Below are 14,247 nucleotides of genomic sequence, written 5' to 3'. Positions count from 1 at the left end.
AAGCTTCTAAATCATCGAAGTTGTCCTATAGCCATTCCTGTTTATTCACTTTGCACTGTTTAAACGTTTGTATTCTTTTTCGCCTGCTTCATTTGCTGTATTTTCAGTACCTCTTGTTTTATTTAGTCTTGTTGTAATTACTCTTGCCATGCGAGGCTTGTGCAGGAGAGGCAAATAAACAGTGTCAAGTTTTTCAGTTAAAAATCTCCTCTCAGATGAATACTTTGGGTAATTTTAGCCAGCTGAGTTACAAAATTAAGAATGAAGATGCTATTGTATCTCTACTGCTTCTTCTGAGTCCACCCGCCTTCAGCCGGGTAACGAGTTTGACATTCCCCAGCTCATTCATTACGTTATGGCTTTGTACTGTAGGATTATTTGAAAACTTGTTTCAGAAGAAGAATTGCTTCTTACACACACTTATTAAACTAATGATTGGACATTCTTTCTTTGTCGCCTTGTGTAAACTCATGCGGCATTACTGCAGCCTTGTTTCTGCCATGTATTACATTATCGGCGACAGAGTCTTTAAACTAATATATCATGTATACGTGTGCGATTCTGGAAAGTAAATTAATTTAGTAATTCGAAATGTTGGACATCACAACGAACATTATGTGTCATCAGCCTATGTGTAACAGGACCTAGAGATACGAAATTTTGACAAACAAAGGAAGCTCTTTCACGTTCCATGTCCGACATGAGTGTTAAGACGCTTCAAATGTGATGAGTAGGGAACGATTAAAGCAGAGATAGGGGAGAGAGTTTCGCACCTTCAGGAACATTATCCAGTTCACTTTTTTTATTAAAGAATAGCGAAGTAATATAGTTGTACTTCATTGATTTACATCACACTTTTATGACAGGCCTTGATGATTAACTATTTCTGCAGTGACTGCGGATTTGTATTCCGGAGGACTCAGTTGTGTGATGTATAACATTTGTGTTGGACTCGATATTTATTTCTTTCTATGGATGGTAGCGTCTTTTCTGTTGCCTCAGCTGTTTGATAAACAAGAAAATGACTTCCATTTCTTTATGGGATCTATTTTGCGTTTCAGGTTGGATTTCCTTTAGTAACTTGCTATATTAAATGTAAGTCGGACGCAGCGCCAATTGTTAGTGACAGGCGATTTAAGTCACATGAGATATCAGTCAGATAAGACTCAAATACACGGAGCTGGGAGCAGCCACTTTCATTTATCGAATTCATTCACAATGTTGCCTAACTCAGTAATGAGGTGCGTGTGAAGTTAAGGCTGTAGGTACTGCCGCATTTAATGCCAAATTAGTCAGTTCAGTTAAAGAGGAAAGGACTCCCCTAAGAAGGGTAATCACGTAGGTTCGACAGTCAGATACAAGGAAGGAAACTTAAAAGGTATTTTCGGTATCTGAAGAAATACTTCAATTTATCAGCGAAAGAAGGTAGTACAAAAATGTTCAGGGAAATACATGAATACGATAACATAAGTGACTTAGGAAGGAAATAAATAGGAAGTGCAAGGAAGTCAAAGCAAAATGACAACAACGAAAAATTTAGGAAATGGAGAAAGAACTGGCTGCTTGAAGGACTGATTCAGTCAGACCAACCTTTGGAAAATTACAAGGAAATGCGTTTACATTAAGAATGCAAGATGGATTCCACTGTCAAACGCAGCGAGATGATGGGTGCGAAAAATTGACTGAAACCTTTTACAAAGAGAGGAATCGTTTGATGACATGATAGATGAAGAAACTGGGAGTCGATCGTGATCCGCATCAACCTTCTGAATTTGTTTTTCGGTTTTTGGCATGGATCGAAGTTGATGAACGTGGCCAGGCAATATTCTGTGCAGTTCCAAGGCACAGTTTACACTACAGAGTGCAGCGAATACACAGAATTGCCTAATTTTGCGTTATATTAATCCGCGTGTTGTTCACAAAGAGCCATTGCACTCACCGTATGTGACTATGTGGTGCGGATATACAAGAGCCATTCACCCTTGGTCCGTTCTTCGTTGAAGAGAATACGCATAGACGGAGAGTCAAGTCTACAGTAATAGCTGCACGCTACTGAGGTCTCTTTGGAAAGGATGTGATTCCTGATTTGGAAAAGCGCAGTGTACGGGATCCACTATTTCAAGCGAGACGGAGCAACACCACATGTCGCTCACCCAGTGACAGATCTGCTTAGTGCGAACTTGAATCTCCAGAGGATTTCCAGATGCATGGCATGAAAGATCACCAGACCCAAATCCATTTTCTTGTGGCTCTCGGAATATCTGAAAGAACATGTTTACCATTGGCATGTTCAGTCTCTGCCTTATTTGAAGGCCTGTGTACAGGAACACTTTACTCAGATCCTCCCCCTCCCCCCTCCCTCTCTGCATCTATCAGCCATCAACTTTCTTGTCTTCTGCAGACTGACTTGTGGCACAAGTCCTGTGATCTGGAGGTCTTCCAAAATAAATCGTAATAGCTGATATATCTCCTGAGTGTCGTTCAGCACTGATTTATCCCGAATTGTGAGTTGCAGTTTGTCGATGATGTCATCCAACTGATGTGTTTCGTTGCTTATTGTTTATACACTAAAGTTCCTTCTTAATATCTATCTATTATTAGACCGTATCACACCAAATTGCTGGATGAGCAGTATCCATAGGATCCCTTAACAGCCCTTGCTATACCATAGCTGGTCAACAGACAACGACAACTCCAAATCCACCAGTTTCCTTGCTTGGTATACGCTGGCCTGAAATGGTGCTGCCTCTTGCTATACACAGCTGATTGATCGTGGAATGGTCGGGACTGCAAACTATCTCTTGACACTGGAGCATACAGACGAGGCGGAGAAAGAATAGAAACAAATAGTGCATTTCGTGCGGTCTTACCTTTCTCTGTTGAATTTTACTCGTCGCCACCCTCAACTATTTACCGTGTGCTGAAGTAGTCACTAAGAGATGAGATAACTGAAATACTGCTAGCCGCGTGAGATTAGCCGAGCGGTTTAAGGCGTTGCAGTCATAGACTGTGCGGCTGGTGCCGGCGGAGGTTCGAGTCCTCCCTCGCGCATGGGTGTGTGTGTTTGTCCTTAGGATAATTTAGGTTAAGTAGTGTGTAAGCTTAGGGACTGTTGACCTTAGCAGTTAACTCCCATAAGATTTCACACACATTTGAACATTTTTTTGAAATACTGCTAATTATTAGTAACAAGAAGGTACACATTTACTGACGAATACTCGACTTTACACAACTGTCAGTAGATACTGAAGTTCAACTACTATTCCAGAAGCTAAGGTTGGATAGTAAACTGTTCTTATCCCACTACAATGTCCACTGAAGACGGTCTGGTATGGACGCGCTAGAAGCAGACGATGTGGCGTCAAGTGCACAAGTAAAAGGCGGTCTTCTCGGTAGTTGTGTAATTGAGCTGGTTTGGAACTGCCCCCCCTCCCCCCTCTGCTGTGACGCCGGCACATGTCACTTCTCTGGCGGCATCAACCCTGCAACGTCTTGGTGTGGCAGTCGCACAACGTCTCTGGAGTGGTTTGTCGACCTACCGACGCCTGCGGTACTGCCTGGTGGTGCATTCTGTGTTTACAACACCACACGCTCCCCCCACCAATCCAACCCACCACAAATCTCCAGGCCACGGTCGCACATGGCTGCAGTGCGAACCGACAGTGAGAGGGAGGTCTGCGTGCAGACGCTGCACATGGGACGGGAACCAGGACTGAAGGTGGCCATTGGCTCCTGGCCGTGCACCGGAATTCGCCCACAGGAACGCCTGACAAACGGCAGGGAGGGTGCGTGCCTATATCCAGGGCTGGGGCCCTGAACGTTCGAGGGGCCCCCCTCGGAGAGGAAAGTGGCAGGCCGAAGAGACACTGCCCGAGGCAGCTTGGGTTGCTGTGATGATGGCATCAGGGATGAGGGCGCGCCCTCCTCCATGGGAAGCGTCTCGGGCTGAGATGCCATCTGACAGTCCACGGTGGACGGAAGCAACCCTGCCTCCTATCTGTAAAACGAAATGCATCGGTAGTGTCACAGAGTTTCAGAGGGTGGAGCTGGCTGTGGTGCCTTTTTAGCAGTGACCCTTCAGGGGAAGAAACCAAGAACATGTTGTATCCAAAGACCGGTGAAAAAGTCCCTGTTGCCATCGCTGTCTGGTCCAAAAGGTCCTGAAGAGTACTGAGTTCTGGATCTGAAACGAGAATCTTTATAATGACCAGTACTCCTCCTTGGTGGATGCAGCAGATGAAGCAGGAATTGTACCAGTGGCGGTGCAGGCGTTCCAGCAGTCAAGGCATCACATGGTAGGTTAGCAGGGACAGTTTCAAGGTCTGCTGCTGTGAGAGAGTTTCACGGACTTTATTAATCTGCACCTCGAATGTTCCCACGGAACGTTCAGTATCACCATGTGACTTTGGGTGAAGTGGTGCTGTGGTCACATGTACAGCACCACTGACCACGGAAAATTGCTCAAATTACTGCGAGGAGAATTACAGTCCATTATCAAACACTAGCACTTCCGACAAACCATCGACTCAAAAAACTGAATTAAGTGTTCTGATAGTACTAGCCGACGTCGTAGAGTTCATCGGAACCACAAACGGAGAACGACTGAAGGCATCCACAACAATAAGCCATCACGAGTTCCAGAAAGGTCCAGCAAAATCAAGGTGCATACGTTTCCACTGACCGCTGGGGTGTGGCCATCTTTATGCGTTGAGCTGGAGCTGTCCGTTGCTGTGTGCAAGCGGCTTAGCGTGACGTCATGACTTCAATCTGGGCGTCCATTCCTGGCCATGAACAATAGCCTCGACAAGCTGCTTTGTCCTCACGTTACGCCAGTGTCCCTAATGCAACACCCTTAAAAATCCTGCTGCAGGATACTTGCGACGATGACCGGCGCCTTGTCATTCTCAGAGTCTAAAACTATAACACCTCACTTTACTGACAAGACTTGACAATGAGCGAAGTACCGACGTACTTCTGCTGTGCTATGCGACGGAAGCCCATGGGGAAATTGCGAACTGCGGAAGCATCCATAGCATCTGTCTGAGAACACGATGTTTTAGAGGAGTCCACTGGTAAACTTGACAACACATCGGCGGTGGAATGTTGAGCCGTAGGGCGGTACAGTATTTTATACTTGCCGTTCGTCAGCAATAAAGCCCGTCTTTGCAGTTTCTGTGCCGTGTGTGGCGGAACAGGATTGACTGGGTGTAGTGAATGGCTTATGACCCATGACCAAACAGAACTTCTACAGAGGTAATGATGAAACTTTGTTATACCATAAATTATCGCCAATGCTTTTTCAGTCTGACTGTAATTTGCCTGTGTATTAATCAGAAGTTCGGAGGCAAATGGCATTGGACGATCAGTTGATTCAACACCGCGTGACAGAACAGCGCCTGGGCCAATAAGTGAAGCATCAACCGTTAATATTACCGGTTTAGCCGGATCGAAATGGATTAGGCACGTGTTACTTATTAGTGCCCATTTCAACTGATCAAAAGTCAACCTACATTCCTTGGTCCACCTAAATGGATCATCCTTATGCCGTAACTTACGTGAGGAATGAATTTTAAATAATAGTTCAGTTTGCCTAACAATGCTTGCATATCTTTGATTTTTGGCAGCAGGCAAATCTTTCATTGCTTACAAATGAGTCTGGGTGGGTTCAATATCTTGCACAGTAAAGACGTGTGCCAGATATTCTATTTCCCTCTCGAAAAAAGATCGCTTGTCTATGCGACTGTTGAGGCCTGCAGATTAGAGTACTTCAAAAAGGCACTCGATATTGGCTACATGTTCTTCAGCAAAACGCCCACAAACGCCTAAGTCATTCACGTAATTTTACCAATAAGGCACGTTGGCAATCACTTGTTCTAAGAAACGTTGAAAGATCGCCGGTGCTAAGGGTCTTCGGGAGGGCAGGGGTTGAAATTAAAATAACTCGAGGTGATTGTTAGTACCCAAAAATTTCTCTGGGTAGCCATCAAAACGTAATTGGAGGTAAGCATCCGCCAAGTCTATATTGGAAAAACAGCGACCCTCTTCTAATATATCCATCAGTTCCTCCGGGCGCGGCAAAGGTTACGTGTCTATCTCTGACTGAGAGTTCACGTCGTCTTGAAATCAACACACAATCGAAGACGTCTTGAACATTTGCGAAGGATGACTAATGGGAAGGCCACTAACAGGAACTGATTGGATTGATGGCAGCATCAGCTTGCCACTGCTGTAACTCTTCAGCGAACTGTTCCATTATGCGAATGGGCGCTTGCATAGCTCGACAAAACTTTGGTTGTGCATTGTCTTTAAGTGACACATCATCTAAGAAATTGTTCGCACAACTGAGACTGTCACTAAAAAGTTCACTAAATTTCTCACACAGCTCTTGAAGCTGGTCTGTAGGCACATCTGTTGAAATTTTATACACTGATTTGTGGACTGACAATCCGAAAATGTCAAAAGAGAGCACCGTGAATACAACTGTTTTTGTTGCACACTTAAAAGTAGTTGTTATACCAAAAGTTTCTGAAACTAGAATATCCTGTCCGTTGTAAGCTGATAACAGGTACGTATCTGGACTGACTACTGGCAAACCTGAACGTTCATAAGTAAGTTCCTTCAGAAGTGTATTTGAAGCACCAGTGTCCAGTTACAATTTCATAATTTTCTCAGCTACTGTCAAAGTAAAACAAAACCATGTGCCGACTATGTAGCACTTCTAAGAGAGAAGTAATACTTATGACTATTTCTGTATGCTACTACAATGCGTCACAGGTGAAGTGGACAAAGATTTACAAGTTGAACTGTGTTTGCGTAGGTGTAACTTGTTTGGCACATGAAAATCGCCCGACTGGTGTTTGCTGACTTCTGTACTTTGGCGACCTTTCACAACATTTACTACAGCCACCGTGTCACACTGTTCAATAGTTTGCTGTTCCATGACAACATTAATGATTTGAACTGCTGTGGTAGTATGTTGATGCACACTGACTGAACATGACCTTTGCGTTAAAAAAAATAACAATTAGCGTCGTGACTTGGGCTCTGAGCACGCTTTTGGCGACTGAAGGACTTTGGACAAGACTTCGCTATGTTCTTCGGTCTACCGGGGTCCTGCCGGCACGGTATGACACTGTTTGTCTCTGTACGTGACGGTACATGCGGTATCACACGGGTGGGCGGTCACGGGACTGTTTACCTTCTACACCACTACTAAAACTGTCACTATGCAGTTTGTTAATATTTGACACTTGTTTCTCACTTAGCTGAATTATAAATGTGCCGACCCTCAGTTAATTGTAACACCGCAACTAAAGAAGGATCAGGTTGAAACTTCCTAACGGATTAAAGTTGTATACCGAACCGAGACTCGAAATCGGGTCGTCTTCCTTTCGCGGTTAAGTGCTCTACCAATTGAGCTACCCAAGCAAGACTCACGACCCTTCCTCACAGCTGAAGTTCGGCCAGTACCTCGTCTTCTACTTTCTAAACTTCATTGAAGCTCTTTTGCGACCCTTGCAGAATTAGCTTTCCTGGAAGAAAGGATATTGCGGAGACGTGGCTTAGCCATAGCCTGGGGGATGTTTGCAGAATGAGATTTTCACTCTGCAGCCTAGTGTCCGCTGATATGAAACTTCCTTGTGGATTGAAACTGTGTGCCGGACCGAGACTCGATCTCGGGACCTTTGCCTTTCGCGGGCAAGTGCTCTACCATTTTCTTTCTTTTTTTTTTTATTTTTTACGGGAGGGAGGTTTAGTTTGCTTGACGTCCGGGCCGCCTACTACGGTCGGTTTTTTTGGGGGGGAGGGGGTTTGGAGCACAATCAGTGACAGTGGGAGGCAAGGGGGGCAGGAGTCGAAATCCGAGGCCTGGCCGTGATCTCTCCCTCGTCCCACCACCGAGCCGCTCCATCACATTTTTTGTTTTTTGTTTTGTTTTAATATAATAAGGAACAAAAAGGAAGGGAGCCATACGACAAAAATTACGTCGATAATGTGAACTAAAGAGCGCCATCTTGCCCGCTAGTATCACCTTATCGAAGTCCGCCCCCGTTAGGTGAGTGGTCAGCGCGACAGAATGTCAATCCTAAGGGCCCGGGTTCCATTCTCGGCTGGGTCAGAGATTTTCTCCGATCAGTAACACGGTCTTGTGTTGTCCTAATCATCATCATTTCATCCTCATCGACGCGGAAGTCGCCGAAGTGGCGTCAAATCGAAAGACTTGCACCCGGCGAACGGTCTACCCGACGGGAAGCCCTAGTCACATGACCTTATCGAAGCGAGCGGCAATTAAGAGGCGGTCGTCATTACAATGGGCGTCACCAGTCATCAGCCATCCGAGTTCCGGGGCTGCTGTACAAAGTCAGAGACTGTTTCCATTACCCTAGGGGAATCGTGGAAACATCAGGTCTGCAAGTCAACTTCTTCTCACAACCTGCAAACCCCAGCTGGGCGGTGGGTCCATAAATGACGACACCAAATAATTAGCAAACAGGTCCCGGTATTACGGTCTGTTCCGGTATTGCCACAAATCGAGGACTTCCTTTTAGCCAACGCGGGACATGTAGTGTTCGCTATTCCTTGAACACAGCTGACCACATTCATCCGGGTCATCGGAAAGTAGATGGCGTCGTGATGAAAGAGGTCCAGGGACACAATCGAAAGATAGGAGCGGCGTAGGAGAAAAGCCAGTTTCCGGTACTCGCGTGTGGGGTCACAGTTCAGTCTGTGTTCGTCCGTATCTACCGTCGCGCAACGGGGGCACATGGGGTCGTCAGTTAGGCGAATGGCATGTAGCGTTCGTCGTCAGAGATTTCTCGTTAGTGACCACACACCACGTCGACTGCACTAAAGTGGACAGGAGGAGGGTGGGTGGCTCGCCAAACCAGCGTCCAGTCGACCGTGGGGTGGCGTCGTACAATACCGCTAGCTGGATTCCTGCTTTGGAGGACACTGTAATAAATTTTTGCTCTCGGATTCCGTGTCTCCGGTATAGCTCCCATCGTATAGATGTGTTCCACGAAAAAGTCCTAATTTGTGATAGCGAGGGCGATAAATATCCAACAGGTACTGGTGGGAACAGCGTGTGTGGGGACACCTCTGCTGTCAGGCGGCCATGAAGACTGTCTGTTGGTGAAAGCCAGAGTCGCCGTACTGAGCGAAGGTACAGCTCCAACGCTCTGTGCTTGACGTGAGTGAGTCCAACACCTCCTTTGTGGAAGGATAAAGTAAGAGTAACAGAACGGATGTTGTAAACTACACCAGTGTTCGCCAGATGTCCGAACACTGCCTGCATCGAGGAAGCCGTCGTGTCTGTCATCGGTAATACGTGGGTGTAATGGTTGAGAAGCAATGGACAGGAGGAGGAGGAGGAGGAGATTAGTGTTTAACGTCCCGTCGACAACGAGGTCGTTAGAGACGGACCGCAAGCTCGCCGAGGGAAGGATGGGGAAGGAAATCGGCCGTGCCCTTTCAAATGAACCATCCCGGCATTTGCCTGAAGCGATTTAGGGAAATCACGGAAAACCTAAATCAGGATGGCCGGAGACGGGATTGAACCGTCGTCCTCCCGAATGCGAGTCCAGTGTGAAGCAATGGACACATTGATGTACTGAGCGCGATGCAAAATGTCCAACTATCAAAATTTTTTTGAGGCGAGCCTCTATGTGGAGTCGTCGTAAGACCTTGTCTTTGTCGATGGACCTAAACATTTGAGCATTGAGACTTTTATCAGAGATGACATCCAGTTCTGCAGGTATGCCTCGTTCCAACTCCATGTAGCGTGATTTTCGGAGGTCGATCACACTGCCTGCCAACGCCCCAGACTGTTGGAGCCAGGAAAATGGCGTTCGTATTTCGTTATCAGTCCGTGTTGAGAACATCACACCATCGGCGTATGCGCCACATGGGAAGGTCAAGGAGTGGAGGCTAAGACCTTCCAAGGGCCTCCGCAGTCAATAATGAGCCGGTTCGCGGGCATTGGCCAATAACATGGCAGAAAGAGGACAACCCTCTCTGATGGACTTGTTGACACGGATGGGCGCGGACAGATAGCCGTTTACCATAATTCTCGTGACCGCCCCTTGGATCAAACGAAGCACAGCAGATGTTGTCATGCGTGGAATACCGAAGTGTTCAATAACGCCACGCAAAAACCCATGTTCGACGCGATCGAATGCGTGGTCAAAATCCAACGCAGCAAGAGCGGCGTGAAGAGGACATGTTTGCATCAGCGCCACCACGTCTCTATGCGTGCTCAAAGTCGTAAACACATTATTGTAGCCTGCAAGGCAGTGTAAATGACCGCCATTATCGTATATTGAGCCTCTCACTAGTCGGTGTTTAACATTGTCAATGGACGAAAATCAAGTGGGAGACACCCTTCTCTGGGTTTGGGCACAATAATCAAGACGCCCTCAGTGAATTCAGATGGTACTTGAAAATCGGGGTTCAGGAGTTGTCTGTTCATCCTGATCCACATTGGGCCCATAAGATAAAAAAAAAACCTTCTGTGAAATTCAAGAGGGAGGCCGTTAGGGCCTGGCGTTTTGTGGGGAGCACCGCGCAAAATAGCCTCTTCCCCTCTTCCAGTCACTGAGAAGAGCGTAGCATCATCTTATGGGTTCCGAGAGACGGGTAGGTCGGATAAGACTTCCCAGACTCCTCCATCTGTGTTGCACTCTCGCTTGTAGAGAAGTGTGTGTGGTTGTGTGAACGCTCGTATGATGTCCATCTGCGTTACCGCCATCTGCGACCGCCGTAGTGAACTGCCTCTTGCGTCTTCTCCTATCTTGAATGATGTGGTGGAAGGAAAGTCGTTCTCCTCGACCATCATCAGTTGTCCTCTCCCGCACCCGCATACTGCGAGACGTAAAGCGGTGATACGTAACAACTGTGCCTTGACGTGGTGTTCTGCCGATTGTCGTTCGGGCGACGGCGGTTGCACAGCCAGTTCGCGGAGCGCAGTGTAGTAGAAATCAGTGGTCGCAGTATACTAGCGCTCTCTATCTCGTCCACAGTTGGCCAATGTTCGGCACAATGCGGGCTTGACACCCAGTAACCACTAATGAAGTGTGCAACCGTGGGCGGGTAATCGCCGGTGACATCCGCTCCATGTGGACTCTGCAATTTACCCCATCAAGAAGGGCCACATTGAGACGACAAGGATCTCTACTTCGTCGGACGCGTTGGCTGGAGAGAGTGAGAGTACACACATACGCTAGGTGGTCCGTGAACACTGCCTGCCACATCTCAGCGTCGACAACTGCCGATCGCACGCCACGTGAGACGTAAACTCGATCCAAACGGCTCGTGAAATGACTAGTAAAGTTGGTCCACTCGTTGCGGTCACCGTGTTGTCTAACAAAGCCAAGTCTTTTACAAGCGTTTGAAGTGCTGGGCAGGCGGTATAGTCGGCATCAGGTCGGATGGTCTAAGCACACAATTGAAATCTCCGCCTACTACTGTCAGCATTGCCCGGGAAGAGTAGCGCCATGTCTTCGGCAAAAAAGGTGCGGCGTTCTCTCGTTCTCTCGGAGCCGGAAGGATCATACAGGTTCACCAGATGAACTGTACCAGCCGTGAGTGCTTTCTCCTCGGCTGGCGGTAAATATTATACATCAGCTGCCATAGTCCCTTCCCTCAGCAGAATAGCCGTACCTCCTTCGTCCGCATATGAAGGCATAACGTAGTCACAATATCCGTAGGTATCGATACAGAGTCCTGATCGGACTTCTTCAAGGGAAACAACATCAAGATCCGCAGCTCGTAACATATCTCGAAACATACGTTTTTTGAAAGCAGAAGTAACGCCGTTGACATTGATGGCGGCGAGGAGGTATGCCTGTTCCATCAAGTCGTGGGGGCTTTACAGGTAGGCAGTAGTCGCGGTGTGCAGCGTCTTTAAGGTTAGAGATAGGAAGGATAGGTGTGGGTCATGCCGGCCTAGGCGTTTGTCGCCGTCAACGTAGACGTTGCCAACGGCATAGTTGTATCGTTAGGGTCCTGAGGTCGATACCATTGGATCTCGAGAGGCAGACGTAGCCTCGGTCGCATCCCCGGAGGCTTCGGTGATCTCCCGCATCCGCACAATGCGCGGATCCATCGGTCGTGGGAGAAGATACTGAGCCGTGTGATACGTTAGTATCGGCCATGTCGGATGTTTATCGGCTGACGCACCTCATTATCCATCGTTTCTTCCTTGGGCCGTTCTACTGCGTCTGTCGTTATGCACCGTTTCTTATGGCGCTTCGTCGACTTCTGTTTACGCTGTCTCGCCTCTGTGTCTGGTGAAAGGCACGGGGTGGACGCGGCATCCTGTTCTTCAACTTCATCGACTTCCACCGCTCCGTCGGCTGGTCGTTGTAGTGATATGTCTGGGCTCGACAAGAGGGCAACAGAGGCATCGGCGCTGGAAGAGCAGGGGGCTCCTCAGGAACTCTTGTAGGGGACTCCAAAGCTTGCACCAATATGGGAGGGTCTAGCGTCTCCCGTCTCGCCGCCACAACAAACGTAGTCGGTCTAGAGGTCGCTATCGACGGTCGGACCTGATCGGCTGAGGACGTCTGCTCGAGACGGCGTTAGGCATTCGGTACGCACGTGTCCTGCCTGTCAACATCCGGAGCACGTCCTCGGCTGACCGTAATAAATAATTATCGCCCGGCAACCAGCGATCGTGAGATGCGAAGGTATATGGCGGTGTAGTTTAATACGGACCTGCCGCAGCCCGTTAAGGACAGGGTAAGTTTCGTAGGTCTTCCATTTTTCGGCAATATGGCCGAGGACTGTGCCATAGGGTGGAAGAGCAAGGGTGACCAAATACGCTGGAACTTCAAAGGGTAGCTCAAACATGCACACATTTTGTATTCCCAGTCCAGAGCGTTCAAGCGTTACCAAATCCACGTCTCTGTCAGAGTGGCACAGCCTATAACCTTCCGTCGAGCGTCGGAGAAGTTTGTCACAGGCCTCATCGTGAGTGAACTTAAGATATACAACGCTGGGGACGTTACATAAGTTGATACCTAGCAACTCTATCGGGTCAATATCTATCACGTCTCGTAAAAATCTCTCTTCCTCGTGGGCATTTGGTGTAGGTACGTAGTGTCAAACTGCAGCTAGATCGTGGCTTTCCGATGCGAAAGAGCCATCGGATGTCAGGAACTTAACTATAACACTCAACACTGGTGGTGTGTCGCAGTGAACAACAACATACCCAGAAACGCGACACGGAGCGGCCGAGACGTGTCACATCGCTCCACAGTCAAAGGCCAACTACCAACAGAGCTATCCAAGCACGACCCACGACCCGTCTTCACAGCTTCAGTTCTACCAGTATCTCGTCTCCTTCCTTCTAAACTTCACAAGTTTTTATTCGCCAGGAAGTTTCATATCAGTGAACACTCCACTGCAGAGTGAAAGTCTCGTTCTGGAAACATCCCGCAGGCTATGGCTAAGCCATGCCTCCGCAGTATCCTTTCTTCCAGAAGTGCTAGTTCTGCAAGGTTCTCATAAGAACTTCTGTGAAGCTTGGAAGGTAGGAGACCAGGTACTGGCAGAAGTGAAGCTGTGAGCACGGGGTGTGAGTCGTGCTTGGGTAGTTCAATTGGCAGAGCACTTGCCCGAGAAGGGCAAAGGTCCCGAGTTGGAGTGTCGGTCCGGCACACAGCTTTAATCTGGCAGAAAGTTCCATATCAGCGCAAACTCTACTGAAGAGTGAAAAATCTCATTCTGGATGTATCAGGCTGTTTCAAAATAGCATCGCGAATTCTATCGTTACAAACATTGTGAGCTATAGCGTCATGCAGCATGACGTCATTGTACGATTGTCCATAACGAGACAAAAATTTACAATGCCTAACTAAACAGTGTAATTCAGTGATCCACTGGTTACGATTTTGACCTGATGCTCGCTGAAGACCGAAAACCTTGAACTCTGCAGCAACCACGAGTGTTTGTTCGTGAAAGTAAGTGTAAACTAAAGTCTTAAACTACAACTGTTCCTGGTTTTTTGTCGGAAAAAATTTCTGTGTGAGCCTGTGATCTTCTGTGCCCAGTTCGGAAACAAAGAAAAAAAGTTTTGCTTTTCGTACCCTGCGGTCAGTTTGCTCCCAAGTGATTCGTCAACTGAGCCCAGTATTCCGACCAGCTCTCATGCTGTTTGTTGAACTGTGGAAGGGAGGAATGGCAAATGGAGGCTGCGGTTGATGCTACTGTTCGGCATGTAGACTCTGCTGTTGTTGTATTAGCTGC

Source organism: Schistocerca serialis, chromosome 9, assembly GCF_023864345.2.
Source record: "Schistocerca serialis cubense isolate TAMUIC-IGC-003099 chromosome 9, iqSchSeri2.2, whole genome shotgun sequence".
Classification (NCBI taxonomy): domain Eukaryota; kingdom Metazoa; phylum Arthropoda; class Insecta; order Orthoptera; family Acrididae; genus Schistocerca; species Schistocerca serialis.
This window is presented reverse-complemented; position numbering follows the sequence as displayed.